Source organism: Salmo salar, chromosome ssa28 (genome assembly GCF_905237065.1).
Source record: "Salmo salar chromosome ssa28, Ssal_v3.1, whole genome shotgun sequence".
Classification (NCBI taxonomy): Eukaryota; Metazoa; Chordata; class Actinopteri; order Salmoniformes; family Salmonidae; genus Salmo; species Salmo salar.
The window spans coordinates 33,206,192-33,222,398 of NC_059469.1; positions in this window are offsets into that span (position 1 = coordinate 33,206,192).

Genomic DNA, 16,207 nt, shown 5'->3' on the forward strand with positions numbered 1-16,207 from the left:
AACCCATCTACGGGGGGGGGAGATCAGTGAGCAGATCAGTTCAACATCGGGTTATTCCAGCCCCTGAGAATTGTTAAGCGATCCCTGAACAGCTTTTGCTTTCTCAGGAATGATCAGAGCTGTCAGACCTGGCTTGTACACTGTACACTGGAGAAGCTGTGCTAGCCAGGACGAGCCAGACTCCAGGGGCCACCATTCATTCAGAGCCAATAGAGAAAAGTGTGTGTGTGTGTGTGTGTGTGTGTGTGTGTGTGTGTGTGTGTGTATAACTTTTTACAGTACAGTGTGGGGAAGCGCTCTCCAGAGGCCTACAACCAGAGGAATCTCAATATCTCCTTGTAAAAACATTGGTATATCTAGAGTTTATTATGTTCTGTTAGAAATTTAATGTTTGAAAATGGCTGCTCTGGTGTGTGTGTGTGTGTGTGTGTGTGTGTGTGTGTGTGTGTGTGTGTGTGTGTGTGTGTGCTTTAAAGCTGCTCGCACACACACACACACACAACACTGGCTACGTCCCCAAATGGCACCCTAAACGTCAAAACTAGTGCACTATGTAGGGAATAAGCTGTGATTTGGGACGCATCCACTGTAATTATTGATAGGACCTCAGGAGAAATGGTAGTGCTGTGTGAAAGTAAAACTCCTTCCAATTAACACTCAAGTATAAAATTAAAATAAAGTGAAAAAGGCTTTGTGGGTGGCGAACAACAGAACTCCCCTTTTAAAGTGCTGCTTATTTCCTCATAAACCTCTCACTGTTAGAAATTGATGCCTCTTTAACCAGCAGCCTATGGGGAACAGTGGGTTCAAAGACTTATTTGAAATCTTTCATCTACTTTGAGCATTTAGCCTGCCTGGACTGCCAGATGGGCGGGGTTTGCAGTTTGGGGACAATTCAATTGGTCCGTTAAGCCCAGGCAAGCTCAATCGAGCCCAGATAAAGTATTTTAAATACTTGTTGAACCCAGGTCTGCTTAAACCACTTGGTAGAGTGTGTGTGGAGTAGTTTATCAAAGGTAACACCAACATGGGCTGTGCTAGACCAAATGGCACCCTATTCTTTATGGGCTCTGGATCAAAACAGGTGCACCGTATAGGTAATAGGATCCCATTTGGAACACACAACTTGACATCATAGTGTTGTTGAACACTACATGATTCTGTAAGCCCCAGTCTGGCCTGCTTCATAAATCCATGTTCAGTGACATGCTGTCTCTCCCGTCAGTGTCAGCCCTTGTGTCGGCTGTCTGTCACAACTGCTGTTGGTCTTTATGTCTACAGAGTCACACTGGTGCTTCTGTCAGACGGAATTTACCACCCGCAATATAAAGTGTACTGTACCATGGGACTGACTGTTGTTGGAAGATGTTGTACATAGCAACAACTCAATTCACTACATGTTTTTTTTTGGCAAAGAATTAGCGAGATGTCCTTATGATTTGTAAAATATAAAATACATGTACAGCAGTTTAATCTGTTGTAGGCTTGTTCTTTAGAATCATGTTTCATCTGTTGTAGACTTGTTCTTTAGAATCATGTTTCATCTGTTGTAGACTTGTTCTTTAGAATCATGTTTCATCTGTTGTAGACTTGTTCTTTAGAATCATGTTTCATCTGTTGTAGACTTGTTCTTTAGAATCATGTTTCATCTGTTGTAGGCTTGTTCTTTAGAATCATGTTTCATCTGTTGTAGACTTGTTCTTTAGGATCATGTTTCATCTGTTGTAGGCTTGTTCTTTAGGATCATGTTTCATCTGTTGTAGGCTTGTTCTTTAGAATCATGTTTCATCTGTTGTAGGCTTGTTCTTTAGAATCATGTTTCATCTGTTGTAGGCTTGCTCTAGGATCTAGGCCTGGGTAACTGTAAAGCAGCTTTGTCACAACTACTGATGTAAAAAGGGCTTTATGAAATACATTTGATTAAATAATTTGATTGGCTGTCTACACTGATAGGCTTATCGCCTAGTTGTGGGGGTGGAAAACTAAATTAAATGCCTCTTTTGTGGAAGAAGTCAAGCAGATTCTTTGAATATTAAAGACATTCTCACCGCGTGTTCATTTGCATGTTAAGGGAGCGTTCGTTAACCTTGTTTTGACTCCCATCTCCTTAGCAATTAAAATAATATGTCCTAATTAGAATTTTAATGCACCGCTGTGAGATGTTTTATAATTGTTGCCTGAATTCTCTCCGGTGATTTTCACTCTCTTTTCCTGCATCTTTGCTAAACTTGTCTCTTTGCAAGATGAATTCATGGATGATGAGATCACAGCTATAATCAGATTGGAGTTTGTCTGTCTGTCTGTCTGTCTGTCTGTCTGTCTGTCTGTCTGTCTGTCTGTCTGTCTGTCTGTCTGTCTGTCTGTCTGTCTGTCTGTCTGTCTGTCTGTCTGTCTGTCTGTCTGTCTGTCTGTCTGTCTGTCTGTCTGTCTGCAAGATATCTTACTCCCCACATGCATCTGTCAAGCTTTCCATATCTAGAGGAATGCTTGAGTAGGGCCCTTGTTCAACTCATCTGGGTGGTAAATTCAAGTGTAAAATGCTGTAGCCTAAGTCTTCACTGCAGGTTGTCTGTTTTAGTGATTTGGTTGATGTCTTGTGAAACATTTCTGTTGGAAAACGTTTCTTTGTAAAAAAAAAAGTAGGTATATACGCGTATACCATTCATATACATTTTCATTACAACATTACTAAGAAGTAATAGGGTTCATTTTAACTGGCCCAAAGATATAGGCTATTAGTGGTGCTTAATTACCACAGTCCAAGGGTGGATTACGGCAAATTAGTTCAAATTAGCACAAGACACCAGTGGGCGTAAATCTTATTTTATAAACACTCTCACTGCCCTGCTGTTCAGGGTGATCTGTCCTGGTATAACTTCACTCTGAAACACCCTCACTGCCTCTGTTCAGGGTGATCTGTCCTGGTATAACTTCACTCTGAAACACTCTCACTGCCTCTGTTCAGGGTGATCTGTCCTGGTATAACTTCACGCTAAAACACATTCACTGCCCTGCTGTTCAGGGTGATCTGTCCTGGTTTAACTTCACTCTGAAACACTCTCACTGCCTCTGTTCAGGGTGATCTGTCCTGGTATAACTTCACTCTGAAACACTCTCACTGCCCTGCTGTTCAGGGTGATCTGTCCTGGTTTAACTTCACTCTGAAACACCCTCACTGCCCTGCTGTTCAGGGTGATCTGTCCTGGTTTAACTTCACTCTGAAACACTCTCACTGCCCTGCTGTTCAGGGTGATCTGTCCTGGTATAACTTCACTCTGAAACACCCTCACTGCCCTGCTGTTCAGGGTGATCTGTCCTGGTTTAACTTCACTCTGAAACACTCTCACTGCCCTGCTGTTCAGGGTGATCTGTCCTGGTATAACTTCACTCTAAAACACCCTCACTGCCTCTGTTCAGGGTGATCTGTCCTGGTATAACTTCACTCTCTCTGGTATGCAGGTGTGTCAAGGCCTAGACACAGCCAAGACACACAGTCTAGATACAGCCTAGACACACAGCCTAGATACAGCCTAGACACACAGCCTAGCCACACAGCCTAGCCACACAGCCTAGACACACAGCCTAGCCACACAGCCTAGACACACAGCCTAGACACATCCTAGATACAGCCTAGACACACAGCCTAGACACACAGCCTAGACACACAGCCTAGACACAGCCTAGACACAGCCTAGACACACAGCCTAGACACACAGCCTAAACACACAGCCTAGATACAGCCTAGACACACAGCCTAGACACACAGCCTAGACACACAGCCTAGATTCAGCCGAGATACAGCCTAGACACACAGCCTAGACACACAGCCTAGACACAGCCTAGACACACAGCCTAGACACAAGCCTAGACACATAGCCTAGACACACAGCCTAGACACATCCTAGACACACAGCCTAGAGACACAGCCTAGACACACAGCCTAGACACACAGCCTAGATACACAGCCTAGACACACAGCCTAGATACAGCCTAGACACTAAATACATCCTGGCTGTCAATATAATGTATGTGACATCCCATTACTCATCTCTGAGCGGAGTGCTGATATGTTGTAAACCATCACACTGCTCTTTATTAATTGGGATTTAATTTCTCCTCCACGCTTTAATTTTTACCCCCCCCTTCTCTGTCTCTCTCTCTGTCACTCTTTCTCTCTTTCTCTCTCTCTTCATCCCTCCCCTGGAGATGAACAAACCAGGCAGCACTAATAAACAGTGGTGTGAAGTCGTACAGCGGCGACACACATACACAGACAACCGATGTGATCAATTATCAAGTGGCAGATTGTCTTTAATTAGGGTCAAAGTATTGAGTTAGCTGGGCTGGCTGGGCTGGGGGAGGCTGAAGAGAGGGAACAGCCTGGTGTAAACCAACCTCATTCCAGCGCAGTGATTCACTTCTCAGGAGCACTAATCTTCACAGTGTTTACACCATACATTTGTTTATGTGGTGACATATCGAGTGGAGGAATGGTTCGTATGACAGAGCCAGAGAGCCTGTTTATTTTTTTCTATTTATCTCTCTACACCTCCCCCCATCGAAGAGACTGTCTGTCTAACTGCCTAGATGTCTAGCTGTCTAGCTGCCTAGCTGTCTATCTGCCTAGCTGTCTAGCTGTCTAGCTGCAAGAGGCTAGCTGTCTAGCTGCTGAAGAGGCTAGCTGTCTAGCTGTCTAGCTGCTGAAGAGGCTAGCTGTCTAGCTGCTGAAGAGGCTAGCTGTCTAGCTGCTGAAGAGTCTAGCTGTCTAGCTGCTGAAGAGGCTAGCTGTCTAGCTGTCTAGCTATCTAGCTATCTAGCTGTCTAGCTGCTGAAGAGGCTAGCTGTCTAGCTGCTGAAGAGGCTAGCTGTCTAGCTGTCTAGCTATCTAGCTACCTAGCTGTCTAGCTGCTGAAGAGGCTAGCTGTCTAGCTGCTGAAGAGGCTAGCTGTCTAGCTGTCTAGCTATCTAGCTATCTAGCTGTCTAGCTGTCTAGCTGCTGAAGAGGCTAGCTGTCTGCTGTCTAGCTGCTGAAGAGGCTAGCTGTCTAGCTGTCTAGCTGCTGAAGAGGCTAGCTGTCTAGCTGTCTAGCTGCCTAGCTATCTAGCTGCCTAGTTACCTAGCTGCCTAGTTACCTAGCTGTCTAGCTGCCTAGCTGTCTAGCTGTCTAGCTGTCTAGCTGTCTAGCTGCCTAGTTACCTAGCTGTCTAGCTGCCTAGCTGCCTAGTTACCTAGCTGTCTAGCTGCCTAGTTGCCTAGCTGTCTAGCTGCCTAGCTACCTAGCTGTCTAGCTGCCTAGCTGCCTAGCTGCCTAGCTGTCTAGCTGCCTAGCTATCTAGCTGTCTAGCTGCCTAGTTACCTAGCTGTCTAGCTGCCTAGCTGCCTAGCTGTCTAGCTGCCTAGTTACCTAGCTGTCTAGCTGCCTAGCTGCCTAGTTACCTAGCTGTCTAGCTGCCTAGCTGTCTAGCTGCCTAGCTGCCTAGCTGTCTAGCTGCCTAGCTGTCTAGCTGCCTAGTTGTCTAGCTGTCTAGCTGTCTAGTTGCTGAAGAGGCTAGCTGCCTAGCTGTCTAGTTGCTGAAGAGGCTAGCTGTCTAGCTGCCTAGCTGTCTAGCTGTCTAGCTGTCTAGCTGTCTAGTTGCTGAAGAGGCTAGCTGTCTAGCTGTCTAGTTGCTGAAGAGGCTAGCTGTCTAGCTGTCTAGCTGCCTAGCTGCTGAAGAGGCTGACTGTCTGTCTAGCTGTCTAGCTGCTGAAGAGGCTAGCTGTCTAGCTGCCTAGCTGTCTAGCTGTCTAGTTGCTGAAGAGGCTAGCTGTCTAGCTGTCTAGCTGCCTAGCTGCTGAAGAGGCTGACTGTCTGTCTAGCTGTCTAGCTGCTGAAGAGGCTAGCTGTCTAGCTGCCTAGCTGTCTAGCTGTCTAGCTGTCTAGGTGTCTAGTTGCTGAAGAGGCTAGCTGTCTAGCTGTCTAGCTGCCTAGCTGCTGAAGAGGCTGACTGTCTGTCTAGCTGTCTAGCTGCTGAAGAGGCTAGCTGTCTAGCTGCCTCTCCTGCTGAAGAGGCTAGCTGTCTAGCTGCCTAGCTGCTGAAGATGCTAGCTGTCTAGCTGCCTAGCTGTCTAGCTGTCTAGCTGCCCAGCTGCATAGCTGCTGAAGAGGCTAGCTGTCTAGCTGCTGAAGAGGCTGACTGTCTATCTAGCTGCCTAGCTGCCTAGCTGTCTAGCTGCCTAGCTGCTGAAGAGGCTGACTGCCTGCCTAGCTGCTGAAGAGGCTAGCTGTCTAGCTGCTGAAGAGGCTAGCTGTCTAGCTGCTGAAGAGGCTAGCTGCCTAGCTGTCTAGCTGCCTAGCTGCTGAAGAGGCTAGCTGCCTAGCTGCTGAAGAGGCTAGCTGTCTAGCTGCTGAAGAGGCTGACTTCCTGCCTAGCTGCTGAAGAGGCTAGCTGTCTAGCTGCTGAAGAGGCTAGCTGTCTAGCTGTCTAGTTGCTGAAGAGGCTAGCTGTCTAGCTGTCTAGCTGCCTAGCTGCTGAAGAGGCTGACTGTCTGTCTAGCTGTCTAGCTGCTGAAGAGGCTAGCTGTCTAGCTGCCTAGCTGTCTAGCTGTCTAGTTGCTGAAGAGGCTAGCTGTCTAGATGTCTAACTACCTAGCTGCTGAAGAGGCTGACTGTCTGTCTAGCTGTCTAGCTGCTGAAGAGGCTAGCTGTCTAGCTGCCTAGCTGTCTAGCTGTCTAGGTGTCTAGTTGCTGAAGAGGCTAGCTGTCTAGCTGTCTAGCTGCCTAGCTGCTGAAGAGGCTGACTGTCTGTCTAGCTGTCTAGCTGCTGAAGAGGCTAGCTGTCTAGCTGCCTAGCTGCTGAAGAGGCTAGCTGTCTAGCTGCCTAGCTGCTGAAGATGCTAGCTGTCTAGCTGCCTAGCTGTCTAGCTGTCTAGCTGCCCAGCTGCATAGCTGCTGAAGAGGCTAGCTGTCTAGCTGCTGAAGAGGCTGACTGTCTATCTAGCTGCCTAGCTGCCTAGCTGTCTAGCTGCCTAGCTGCTGAAGAGGCTGACTGCCTGCCTAGCTGCTGAAGAGGCTAGCTGTCTAGCTGCTGAAGAGGCTAGCTGTCTAGCTGCTGAAGAGGCTAGCTGCCTAGCTGCCTAGCTGCTGAAGAGGCTAGCTGCCTAGCTGCTGAAGAGGCTAGCTGTCTAGCTGCTGAAGAGGCTGACTTCCTGCCTAGCTGCTGAAGAGGCTAGCTGTCTAGCTGCTGAAGAGGCTAGCTGCCTAGCTGTCTAGCTGCCTAGCTGCCGAAGAGCCTAGCTGCCTAGCTGCCGAAGAAGATAGCTGTCTCTGTCTAGCTGCTGAAGAGGCTAGCTGTCTAGCTGTTGAAGAGGCTAGCTGCTGAAGTGGCTGGCTGTCTGCTTGGCCTTTTTTGTTGTGGAGTCTGGAGAGAGAAGAAGCAGCACAGTCTCCTCGTTAAAGCCGCACCCCATCTGCCCAACGAACAACATACTGTAATTAGACAATTACGTTTCCAAGGATCCCTCATTCATTTCTTAGTTCTTGGCAATTTCACACCCAAAAGGGGTCTCAGCTTTATTTTCTTTGGAGTTTTTCTAACCATTTACTCCCTGGTCATGTTGCTTTGTGTGGTATTTATATTGTGGTATTGTCCTGTTCAACATTATATATACAAAAGTATGTGGACACCCCTTAAAATGAGTGGATTCGGCTATTTCAGCCACACCAGTTGCTGACAGGTGTATAAAATCGAGCACACAGACATGCAATCCCCATAGACAAACATTGGCAGTAGAATGGCCTTACTGAAGAGCTCAGCGACTTTCAATGTGGTACCATCATAGGATGCCACCTTTCCAACAAGTCAGTTCCTAAAATTTCTGCCCTGCTAGAGCTTCCTCAGTGAACTGTAAGTTCTGTTGTTGTGAAGTGGAAATGTCTAGGAGCAACAACGGCTCAGCCGTGAAGTGGTAGGCCACACAAGCTCACAGAACGGGACTACGGACTGCTGAAATGCGTAACACTCATCTGTCCTCGGTTACAACACTCAATACCAAGTTCCAAACTGCCTCTGGAAGCAACGTCAGCACAATAACTGTTTGTCGGGAGCTTCATAAAATGGGGTTCCATGGCTGAGCAGCCGTGCACACAAGCCTAAGATCACCATGCGCAATGCCAAGCATTGGCTGGAGCGGTGTAAAGCTTGCCCACATTGGGCTCTGGAGCAGTAAAAACGGGTTCTCTGGAGTGATGAATCATGCTTCATTACCTGGCAGTCTGACAGACAAATCTGGGTTTGGCAGATGCCAGGAGAACTCTACCTGCCCCAATGCAGAGTGCCAACTGTAACGTTTGGTGGAGGAGAAATAATGGTCTGGGATTGTTTTTCATGGTTCAGTCCAGGCCCCTTACTGTAGTTCCAGCGAAGGGAAATATTAATGCTACAGCATAAAATGACATTCTAGACTATTCTGTGCTTCCAACTTTGTGTCAACACTTTGGGACCCTTTCCTGTTTCAGCATGACAATGCCTCCGTGCACAAAGTGAGGTCCATACAGAAAAGGTTTGTCGAGATCGGCGTGGAAGAACTTTACTGGCATGCACAGAGCCCTGACCTCAACCCCATCGAACACCTTTGGAATGAATTGGAACGCCGACTGAAAGCCAGGCCTAATCGCCCAACATCAGTGCCCGACCTCACTAATGCCCTTTTGCTGAATGGAAGCAAATCCCCGCAGCAATGTTCCAACATCTAGTGGAAAGCCTTCCTCGAAGAGTGGAGGCTGTTATAGCAGCAAAGGGGGGACCAACTTCATATAATGCCCATAATTTTGGAATTAGATGTTTTATGAGCAGGTGTACACATACTTTTGTTCATGTAGTGTATATAGTCAAAGGGCACAGGGACTGTTGGATGTTTTATCATTGGAAATGGAAGCCAGGAACTGATCTGTAATATCTCTATAGGTAATGGATGGCACCTGGATAGTGTGCATTACATAGGAAGGATATGCACACACACTTATGACAAGTGTTACAACGCATTATAACCGCATCGTAATGCATTATACCTACAGGGCGATTTGATTAGAGCCATCATACGTGTCCTCCCATACGTTAGTAGAGGACGTTGACATGGGCTGTGGGGTCTGCTTGAGGCTGGTGGAATTGTGGTCTCTGCACGTTGGCTGGTTCTCTTGGCTGGTTGTCTATAGAGCCTTGCTTGCTCTGGATGCTGGTTTACTCAGGAAGCTGGTTTACTCTGGATGCTGGTTTACTCTGGATGCTGGTTTACTCTGGATGCTGGTTTACTCTGGATTCTGGTTTACTCTGGATTCTGGTTTACTCTGGATGCTGGTTTACTCTGGATGCTGGTTTACTCAGGAAGCTGGTTTACTCTGGATGCTGGTTTACTCTGGATGCTGGTTTACTCTGGATTCTGGTTTACTCTGGATGCTGGTTTACTCTGGATGCTGGTTTACTCTGGAAGCTGGTTTACTCTGGATGCTGGTTTACTCTGGAATCTGCCTGGTTCTCAAGGCTTAAGGGGTGTGGAGACTTGCTGGCTGTGGAGGCTTTCTGGCTGTGAAGGTTTGCTGGCTGTGGCTCGGTTGCTCTGGAGGCTTTAATAAAATATATCAGCTGTTGTGTATATTAAATTTGTTTTATTTGATGACTTTATTATTTCATTCCAAGTCATCATCTTATCTCTATAGTGCTGTTGCCTATGCTGTCTGACAAAATCACTATTTTTGTAGTTTTTCAATGTAAATAAGGCAATACTTCTATGAATACCAACTATCAATTACTTAGATCATGTATTATCAGGTAGAGATACCTGATACCCGTCATGGTCGCGCATTCTTCTGTCTCTTCCATAGCAGGTGTAAAAGAAACACAGACCGGACAAGTAGATGCGCAATTGATTGTGATCATTGTTGTTAATTACCGGGTTTTATGCACTAAACGTGTTAATTCTTGATTATGAGGTAGGTGAAGGAGTCAAGTGCAGGAGAGCAGAGATGTCCAAGGAGCGTCTTTTAATAGGCAAGTCCACAACAAAAAGACAGGTACAATACCAATGACAACGCCCACGACAAAAAGAGAATACAGTTACTCACGGAAGGAGGAAAAAACAACGCTCCTCAAACTTATACACAATCGGTATATACGTGAAATAAACTGAGCCACAACCTCAACGAGCAACCTGAGACAAATAATCCCGCACAAACCTAAGCAGGCAAAAGGGGTAAAATATACACACAGAAATTAAAGCAAATGAAACCAGGTGTGAAAAAACCAAAGACAAAACAAATGGAAAAAGAAACCACCCTCGGTGGAAGTCGTGACAAAACTATGTAAAATATTGGCCTGTTGGAAACTACAACCTACATCACACAGTTCAGGCTGGATCTGATTTATCTCTAGAGAAACTGTGCAATGTGCTCATTGAGCTCAGAGGGAAAAAACCCCAGAATTAAATGGAATTCAAATAACTGACGTCGGTCAATTCGTTGTTTAAATATTAAATAACCAACATTTCGGTTAATCACTCAGCACTACTGTCTACATACCCAACTACCTCTTGTATCATGTCTGTATGGGCTGAGTTATCCACCTCTGTCTAGTGTACTAGATAAAAATATAGAGATTTTTGTAATTTAACCTTTATTTAACTAGGCAATTCAGTTAAGAACAAAATATTATCTACAATGACAGCCTACACCAGCCAAACCTGGGTCAATTGCGCACTGCCCTATGGGACTCCCAATCACAGCCAGTTGTGATTCAGCCAGGATTCGAACCAGGGTCTCTATAGTGACACCTCTAGCACTTAGACCACTGCGCCACTCGGGAGCCCAAAGCCCTTCATGTTTCTGTATCTTGGCGAAGGCGTAGTAAATGTTGAGAGGGCAAAGCTGGGGTCGTTGCGTATCCTTGCTTCATTACGAATGAGTGAACAAGACAATGAAAAAGGTGGAAAGGCAATAGAATGCCTTTGCTTGTAGCTTGATCCTTGTGATATCATTTTCTCTTGGAGGCTGATGGGGAGCCTTTCAACGATGGGATTGATCCCGCAGTGTCGAGGTAGGAAAGACCAGTTAAGTATTCCTCCGCTTTGGCTGCTTCCACCTCTAACATCAGGTCTCGAAGTCTCTGGTGGTCTGTGCTTGAAGTCCTCTGGAAGTTGTCGATTTTGAAGAAGCGAGCTGCCTCGATCCCCTCTGGAGCGCCGTAGCACTGGGTACTAACCTTATTCTTTTGGCATGTTCTGAAGACTCGGGGTCAAGCCACTAAGACAGCAGGTCAAGCTCTTCACTGAGTTTCAGATCTAGTCCTTCAGTGGCGTTGCAGAAGGTAGACTTCCATGCCCAATAGTTCTCTGGCTTGTCGTAAAATCTTGTGAGGCTGGCTATCATAAGGTCACAACGTGTCATGTATTTAGCAAGGTCGAACATGGCAGATGTTTCCTGGGAGGTTCTCTTGAGGGATAAGTGTTTTGTATTGGTAACTGGTGTGTGTTGTGGGAAGCCTTCACCTCTATTTCACAGAGGAGGATTCTGAGGTTTATCAGCCTGACAGGTGGTTTCAGTTAGACTGACTAGCTGGGGGTGATGGGGAGATTGATCCTTGGGTAAGAGAATAGAGGGCTTGCAGTATGTTGAGTAGATGTGTAAAATAAATTAGATCCAGCTCAGGGCTCCATTTAGTTTGCTAACATGCTATCTAAGAGGCTAGATGTCAAGATCAAGCTTCTTGTATACAGCAGAAACATTCAATCCCCTCCTGGATCAAGATTAGTCTGCGTATCAGTCTCTTTAGCTAACATTCCACTCTTTGTCATTGGCAAAGAGACTGGCCTTTTGGCAATCCCAACGTTCAATATGCGCTGGATTAACTGCGGAGTTGCTCATTGGTTGTTGGAAATAACAATAATATTTTCCATGACAACGTGGAGCCTCGAAAATAAAATTACAATTTTTAACGAAGTCAAAAACAAATCTTTAGCTGTTAGCTAAGTCAGTGTTTTGAGGCTTGTCTATATGTATATACTGTATTCTATTCTCCTGTATTTTAGTCAATGACAGTCCAACATTGCTTGTCCTGATATTTATATATTACTTAATTCCATTCTTTTTCTTTTAGATTTGAGTATTGTTGTGAATTGTTAGATACTACTGCACTGTTGGAGCATCTGCTAAATATGTGTATGTTACCAACATTTGATTTGATTTGAAAATCTAAGCAAATAAGTTTTGTGGTTGAAATTGCAGTATGTATTTAGTTTGAGAATTTAGATGTGGGGTAGCAACTTTCGTCTGGAGAAAAAACAAATGGCTGCTTAGCAACGGGATACCAACGTATTCTGTGGAGAGAAAAAAAAGTGATAGTTCCAGTATTTGCATAATCGTTGTGATTGGAGGATAGCTGTGAGGGTGATTAAATCAAGATCAAATCCACTGTTCTCCTTGAGCTCATTAATGATAGAATGTTCATATTTGAAGATGGAAGAAAGGCCAGTCTCTTTGGCACATGACATGGAGTACAGGCAGTGGATTAGCTAAAGAGACTGGTACCCAGTCTAGATCAAGATCCCTGTTGCCTAAATTGTTTTGTGTATACATTTTATATATATATATATATATATATATATATATATATATATATATATATATATATATATATATATATAACATTTTGATGTCTTCACTATTATTCTAAAATGTAGCAAATAGTAAAAATTAAGAAAAACCCTTGAATGAGTAAGTGTGTCCAAAACTTTGACTGGTACTGTATATATTTTTTTTATAGCGCGCCTTGTGTGCACATTCGGCAATATATTTTACCCTGGTATGAACAAAAGTGGTATGATGGTTGAAACATCTAAATACCACAAAACCCTATAACAAAGCAGCGATTTTTCAAAATCTGCCATCTGCAATGCCATTTTCACATATGTATTGTGCTGGAGATAATTGTTGCGTTACAAAGTGGGATAAAAATGAATTTAATAGTCTTTTCCTCCCCAATTTCAATCTTGTCTCATCGCTGCAACTTCCCAACGGGCTCTAGAGGCAAAGGTTGAGTCATGCGTCCTCCGAAACACTTATTCACGCTTATTAACTCGCCAAATCACGCTTATTAACACCCGCCAGCTTAACCCAGAAGCACCAATGTGTCGGAGGAAACACCATTCACCTGATGACTGAGGTCAGCCTGCAGGTACCCGGACAACCACAAGGAATCGCTATAGCACGATGAGCCAAGTAAAGTCCCCCCGGCCAAGCCCTCCCCTAACCTGGATGACGCTGGGCCAATTGTGCGCCACTCTGTGGGACTCCCGATCACAGCCGTTTGTGATACAGGGATCAAACCCGGGTCTCTAGTGACGCCTTGCGATGCATTGCCTTAGACCGACGCGCCACTTGGGAGGCCCTTCTTGCCATATATTTTCAAGCAGATTTATGTCAAAACTTTAACTCGGCCAATCAGAAACATTCACTGTCTACTTGGTAAGCAACTCCAGTGTAGATTTGGCCTTGTGTTTTAGGTTATTGTCTTGCTGAAATGGTGAATTCTTCTCCCAGTGGTGGAAAGCTGAACTCTATTATTGTACACAGTGAGTCCATGCAACTTATCATGTGACTTGTTAAAGCAATTTTTTACTCCTGAACTTATTTAGTCTTGCCATAACAAAGGGGTTGAATACTTATTGACTAAAGACGTTTCAGCTTTTTATTTTATGTTTAATTTGTAAAAATGTAGTAGAAAAAAAACCATTCCTCATTGACATTAAGGCTATTGTGTGTAGGCCAGTGACAAAACATCTCAATTTAATCCCTTTTAAATTCAGTCTGTAACACAACAAAATGTATAAAAAGTCAAAGAGTGTGAATACATTCTGAAGGCTCTGTATATAAAGCCTATCATGAAAGTTTGGCTACATTTTGTGGTGCCTCCCTCCTTTCAGCATCGGTCTGAACATGAGAGGCTGTAGTCAAAATGCATATTTTATTAGCTACAGGATCATTATTTATGAACGTTTACATATACTTGTGTTTTTCTTAACAGATAGTGTTTTTCTTAACAGATAGTGTTTTTCTTAACAGATAGTGTTTTTCTTAACAGATAGTGTTTTTCGGGTTTCAAATCAATTTAATTGGCTTTTTTGGTTAATGGCCTTCGTGCCCTGGCAGATGGCCTCTGTGCACTGGCAGATGGCCTCTGTGCCCTGGCAGATTGGGCACCTCTGATGGCTTTAGCTTAATTCAAGTGCCCTTTTGAAAGTCGCCCAATATGTGTCCTAAAGTGGTGCTAGTATATTCAATGACCAGCCCAGGAGAAAATAAATCTTAATCATTTGGCAAGAAAGTCTACCTTGCTGGCATCTGACTGAACAAGCTTCTTGACTTAATGGTCCTACCCCCCAATTAACGGCTCACAAAATGGGTCTGCAGTGAGGAGCTTAGTGACTGATTTACAAACCAGCCATTCATCCATTCTTCTACCCACAGTTCAATAACATAAAGGAATGCCACCAGCTTTGAGAAAAACACAAGCATAGGACCTAGGACCTACATGGGAAAAATGGCCACAACATTGAGAAATCTGTAACACTTTATTTGAAGGGTTATGACGTCTTTAATTGCAGTGCTTTTCATATACCAATTGGGTAAATGTGAGACATCTACGGGTTAATCAGTTATCTGACTGGACATTGTGGGCATTGATGTAGCACACATGTCACAGTCCTGTAATACTATACATAGGTAATCTTCCTCATGGCTTGACAAAAGAAAAAACACTTGTTAAAACCTGTTGGCAGCTCGGGGGTAGTATTGAGACATTTTGAAAAAAATATGTGCCCATTTTTAACTGCCTCCTACACCAACTCAGAAGCTAGGATATGCATATTATTAACACATTCGGATAGAAAACACTCTGAATTTTCTAAAACAGTTTGAATGGTGTCTGTAAGTATAACAAAACTCATATTGCAGGCAAAAACCTGTGAAAAATAGATTAAAAAAAATGTGAATTTTGTGACTGTACTATTTAGTGTCATTGTTTTATAGATACCATAGTGAGAAAGGATTCATTTCGCAACTCCTACGGCTTCCACTAGATGTCAACGATCTTTATAAAGTTGTTTGAAGCGTCTATGATAAACAGAGAGCAAATTAGAATCCAAGGAAGTTGACATGTCATCACTTCATTTTTTTGCGCCTGCGCATAAATCTGAGAAACGTGAGTTTTGTCTTCATTGTTTATCTCGACATAGGATAGGTTGTGTGAAAATATTACTGATGTTTAACGTTAAAAATGGACCAAAAGATTAATGCTAAACAACATTTGACATGTTTGAACGAACATAAATAGATTATTTACTAGTTTTTTTTAGCTTTTCGGCGTGATTTTACAGTCCCCCACCACGTTTTGTGGGAGCATAATGAACGCTAAGTACTTGGTGTTATTTGGACATAAATTATGAACTTTGTCAAAAGAAACCACATTTGTTCCGGACCTGGAATGCCTTCCGGACCTGGGATGCCTGTCTTCTGATGGAGATAATCAAAGGTAAGGGGATATTTACAATGTTATTATCGATTTTAGATGATGCTAACTGTATAGCATAGCCTGTTGTTCTTAGCATAGCACCCCGTTTATTGCAAAATGTGATTTCCCAGTAAAGTTATTTTGAGATCTGGCCATTCGGTAGCAATTACGAGATGATAATATATTATTCTTTGAATGACAATATTATAATTTACCAATGTTTTCGAATAGTAATTTTGTTATGTTCACCGGAAGCATTTCAGAGAAGAAAAAAATCTGAATTTCACGCTACTGTAAAATGCTGTTTTTGGATATAAATATGAACTTGATGGAACAAAAAATGCATGTATTGTATAACATAATGTCCTAGGAGTGTCATCTGATGGAGATTGACAAAAGTTAGTGCATAATTCAAGCTGGTTTCTGCTTTTGGTGTAGCCTGACCTTGAATTGAAAATGGATGTTTGTACTTTTGTGGCTATGTACTGTCCTAACATAATCTAACTTTATGCTTTTGCCGTAAAGCCTCTTTGAAAATCGAACAATGTGGTTAGATTAAGGAGATGTTTATCATTTAAATTGTGTAAAATAGTTGATTGTTTGAGAAATTGAAATTATTAGATTTTTGATGTTTTGAATTTCCAGCCTTGTTAGCAATCCCGGCTCGGGGTTCA